This window comes from Triticum dicoccoides, chromosome 3A (assembly GCF_002162155.2).
Source record: "Triticum dicoccoides isolate Atlit2015 ecotype Zavitan chromosome 3A, WEW_v2.0, whole genome shotgun sequence".
NCBI lineage: Eukaryota > Viridiplantae > Streptophyta > Magnoliopsida > Poales > Poaceae > Triticum > Triticum dicoccoides.
In genome coordinates, this window is record NC_041384.1 from 129,989 (window position 1) to 135,569 (window position 5,581).

Sequence of the window (5,581 nt, forward strand, 5' to 3'; positions counted from 1 at the left end):
GGAGTGGGGTGTCGGTGGGAGGGTTCGGGGTACGGGTGAGTGGATAAGGGGAGGGGGGGAGTGGGGGGCGGCCTGGGCCGGTTTGGGTCGGCCTGGCAAACAACTGGGCCGACTGGCCCAGGTGGGGGGGAGGTTCTCTTCTCTTCTGTTTTGTTTTGTTTTTACTTTTTATTTACTTTACTTTTTCTGTTTTAGTTTTGTTTCCTATTATTTTAGTTTTAGTAAAATATACACTTAGTATCTAAATTAGTATTTCAACTTAGTCCATAGTCACAAGAAGTCTAGTCCTCAAATAATTTAGTTTGACATTTTATTTATTACAAAAGGTATTTAAATAATTGTTTTTGCTGTTGTTTTATTCATCTTATAGTATTTAAATATTTTATAAAGGTGTGGCTTCTCCACCATAGTTACCTATACAATATTTGGTTCACTCCGAACATTTTAGTTTTAATATTTGAAAACTTTTATTTTTTTGATTGATTTTGAATTTGATTTTGAATCGGTTTCGATCTAACGCGAGGTTAGCAACAGTAACCGAGGTGACATGGCATCGTTAACGCGGGATTACTGTAGCTTAATTACCCGGGCGTCACAATTCTCCTCCACTACAAGAAATCTCGTCCCGAGATTTAAGAGGTAGAGACCGGGGGGGGAGGTCTAGTTACGAAATTCTAACGAATCTTCTCGGCCTTGGTTGCCCTTTCGAAGAGGATGATCCCTTTCGTTGATGTCTTCATTTCTCTGCTTCAAATCACCATGATCAACTCGTCATCCTTTCTTCGGGATCTCCATCGTACTTATGATAGAATAAGGCGGGGCTATTCCGAGAGAATGAACGTCGGCAAGGTTGACTATCGGGTCGACAACATCGAGGAAGGTGGCGGAAAGTAACTCTCGAATCGAATCTTAAGAAATTATCGAGAGCAAAGTAAGGAGGTAACCTGGAAAGTTTCGAGCGGGCAGGCAATCGTTCGATGCCTGTAATAGGGCGTGAAAGGGTCAAAACAACGGGAATAAGTATTGTGTCCGATATCAGCCCTGAAGGTGGCTCGTGAATTACATACGAGGTCACGCGTGAGGAACAACCTTGGGAACAGGGGGTGTAGGAGAGTCAGGTTTCGATCCTGTGGAACTATGGGTTATGGTCCCACCATGTGGGTTAAGAGTAGGAAGGGAGGTAACGTCTTGCACGATCATGTAAGCAAGGCATGTCAGAGGATAGCCTGTCAGTTATGTCGGCAACAACGTCGGTACCAAGGGCGAGGGACGAAGAGAACCATTTTCCTGCTCGTTGAACGAGGCAGACCAATAGGCAAAGTTCTCATCCATCAGTGGTTACCGGAATGTCATCAACAATAGAAACAGGGTCTTACTGACACGGTTGTACACCAAGGTGTTTTACATATAGATCACAAGAAGGGTTAAGCAAACCAATGGAAAGTAAAATATGATTATCATATTAAACAGAACAATGGAAAGGAAAATGTGTTTAAACACATATTTCAGGGATATATCCTTCCCAAGGACAAGCAGAGCATGATATCCATGGCAGGATATAATGTAGAAAACTCTTTAGGTAAGGGGGGAGGAATCTCATGATATTACCCATACAACGGTGTTAGGATAAATGATAAATAAAATTTAGCATCGTGCTTCAAATGTTCCTATTGAAAATCGGAGTACCATTGACATGCTTCGAGATAGCATTGACATGGTCTTCAGGTGAAGATCAGACTTTGGAAACACGAAGGATCCATCAGGAATAACTTGTAGAATAAGTCTTACAATTTCCTCATGGATGAACGGATAACCTTGCTGAAAAGGAATCTATAATGATAGGTCCTCCAGCCGGGGGGTGCTAGGCATGACATCAGGTTACCGGGACACCAAAGGATCAACATCATAACTCTCGGAAAGTTGTCCCAACCATCATATCTGACCGAGATTCATATCCAATTGGTGTCATGATACCTCAAACTCAGGGGGTCCGAGAGGAAAAGGTGCAACACAAACTGACAAAATGACATTGCAAGATTCTCGAGAAATGAACTATGGGAGCGGGTTTCTGAAGCAATAGTTCATCATTAAACCAAGGAGGGGATGAGAAGGTGGCTGATGGGCTCAGCGACAATTCATCGAGAATTCCAAACGGATGGATTTCCACGATAATGTGAACAAGAAGATGACATTTGTTGGATCAAATGATATAATGGGATTTGCTCGAGGAAAACATACATAATTAAACATTGGTTGAACGGTGCACCCGAAATATGGGTTGGGTTGCACGACCAATGTCAGAATGGTGATTCAATAGTCAATAGCCTAAGAATGAACTTTCGACCACTAACTTCAAAAAAATTAGGGTTGCTAGAAGGAAAGAATCCAAACAACACCGTTCACTTGTTGGAATTAACACGGGGACCAAGAAAGAATGGTGATGGTGAGAAGTATTTCTATGTCAAGAATTCTCAAGAGGTGGAACAAATCTCAGAACATTCTTGACATAAAGGATGGTAATACTCCAAGGTAAAGAAGAACAACTGCTGGATAGCAAGGAACTCAAGGTATAACACCAAACATGAACAAGCTTGTGTTGGTGGGAGGTCAATAAAGTGGTCGACGATAGTACAATTCATCGAGGGCAAGGATGGCATTTCTCATCATGAATTCAATTGATATCCTGGATGAGCTCAGAATGTTGATGATCACGACACCTTTGTCGCTAGAGTTCATGAAGATGTAATCGATCGGTGACGACATCAAGTCAAGTAATGATGAAGTGAAAGGTTATTGGAACCAAAGGTACGACACAAACTCGAAACCAAGCTTGTTGTTCAAGGCGAATTGATATGACGATGAGGATCGACGTAAGGTTAGTTCATCGTCGAAAATTGGTGCTCCGAGAATAAGGACCAGGTAGCACAGTTAGAATCGTCACGGCAATGATATAGCCAAACAGGCTAGGAATGGCGTGATCGGGTAACAAACTCGTACTTATAGAAGCTTACTGAAGAGTTGTTGAACCGTAGAGCGGACTCGGTTTAGTTATCGGTGTCTTTGAGTGTTCTATAACTCAGAGCCCGTGAAAAATTGGAATCAGTGGGAAGGTAGCACTTGATGAAGAAATCATAAGAAGTTATGTAGTTCCAAGATAATCTCGAGATACCAGGGGGGTAATACTCGATGACATATCAAAGTAGAGGTTGGACGGGGGGTATTGCTCTACAGAAGACAAGTGTTAAAACTTGCACGAGAAATGGTATTTAAAAGAGAACATGGTCGGAACCACGATTGCAAAAGGCCAGATCCCTGATATAAGATGAACTTATACCAAAGGAATAATTAATTTAAGAGAAGCTTTAATGATAAGATCTACATCGTTTCCATGGGCATGAACACAAGTTCAAGGTAGACTCCCACTTCTCCAATGCATAACCTTTCATTCACTTCTCACGTTCGATGAAGTTGCAGTGTTGAAATTTTATCTGGTGAAGCACCAGAAGAGTATGACTCGTGAAAACTTTCGGGTTCACACGGTTTAGAGAAGGCATATGTTCAACCCATAGGGGCTTCTTAGAAACATATACCACAAGTTTCAAGAGTAAATAACACAAGCCCGAAAGCAGAGCATGGTTGGCCAAGCAGAGGATACAACTTAACAAAGGCATTATGTATCAGGGGAAGAACTCATAAAGTGATCAAATGTGAAGGACACTGTCGGATAACAATCCAACAAAGGACTTGATGGTCCACAAAGGATCTGATACGAGTATTGGTACTCAACTAGAGGAAGAAGAATGCAAGGAGATCAGATTATAGAAACAACTGACTAACTCAATTGTCAAATGCAAAGGAATTATGATTTCCAAATCAAGGGATCAGAAGCAATGCTCTGATTAGGGATGGATAAGTTGAATAGCCTTAGGGTACAATCAACGACAATTGGATTGGTTGAGAACCAATTCCAGTTAAAAGAATGGAAGCTCAGCCGAAAAGGTAATTTATAAGGATCAATGATGATTGCGTGTATTCGCAGCATATTGAGTCAACAGACTCAAAATGATAATGACAAGGAATGTCAATAAGATTTCTGTACTTATGGGATTAATCATAATGAAAGCAAACAAGAAATTCCAGAGCAATAGGTTGCTGAGGATTTTCGGAATATCGGGTGGTATTTCGAAGACTTTTGTGTAACACATGAACAACTGGGGGATGAGCGGATACTCGATAAGTGCGAGAATTAACCGTAGGGGTATTCAAGTGACAAAGAACAGCAAGGCAGTAAGCTCAAGGGATTATCAAAACAACGACGAGTTTTTCAGGGTATCTTGTAATAACAAGACCACTGGGGATGAATGTAAGAATAACAAATGCAAGTAGTTATCCATAAGGGTTTGCGATGGAAGGTGAATTGCAAACGTGATGAACACAAGTTCTCGGGTTAACAGTGGAGAGTATCTTCAGGGTCTTCTGGTGCAGCAGACGATCATTAGTAATAAGGGGCTCTTCGGGTGAAAGTGATAACGAGATCCTAATGTTAGATTTAGTAAACTTCATTTAACCCGAATAGAGGAGAGATCAGAGTCCCAGAGTAAAGGTCGAGGAGTAAAAGATCCTAGTACCACCCAATGGCGACGTGGGCCCATGGGCCGCACAGCCATGTTAGTAAAAGTTTTGTAAAGTCTAGACTCGACTTCGGCCAAGGAGTTGGAAGGGGGATTCCTACAGGCAGTCGGCTCTGATACCAACTTGTGACGCCCCCGATTCAATTGTACACTAATCATGCACGCAAATGTGTACGATCAAGATCAGGGACTCACGGGAAGATATCACAACACAACTCTAAAACATAAATAAGTCATACAAGCATCATAATACAAGCCAGGGGCCTCGAGGGCTCGAATACAAGTGCTCGATCATAGAAGAGTCAGCGGAAGCAACAATATCTGAGTACAGACATAAGTTAAACAAGTTTGCCTTAAGAAGGCTAGCACAAACTGGGATACAGATCGAAAGAGGCGCAGGCCTCCTGCCTGGGATCCTCCAAACTACTCCTGGTCGTCGTCAGCGGCCTGCACGTAGTAGTAGGCACCTCCAGCGAGTAGGAATCATCGTCGTCAGTGGCGTCTGGCTCCAGGGCTCCAGCATCTGGTTGCGACAACCAGGTAAAGGGAAAGGGGAAAACAGGGAGAAAAGCAACCGTGAGTACTCATCCAAAGTACTCGCAAGCAAGGAGCTACACTACATATGCATGGGTATATGTGTAAAGGGCCATATCGGTGGACTGAACTGCAGAATGCCAGAATAAGAGGGGGATAGCTATTCCTGTCGAAGACTACGCTTCTGGCAGCCTCCGTCTTGCAGCATGTAAAAGAGAGTAGATTGAAGTCCTCCAAGTAGTATCTCCAAGTAGCATCTCCAAGTAGCATCTCCAGTAGCATCGCAGTAGCATCGCAGTAGCATAATCCTGCCCGGCGATCCTCCCCTCGTCGCCCTGTGGAAAAGCGATCACCGGGTTGTCTGTGGAACTTGGAAGGGTGTGTTTTATTAAGTATCCGGTTCTAGTTGTCATAAG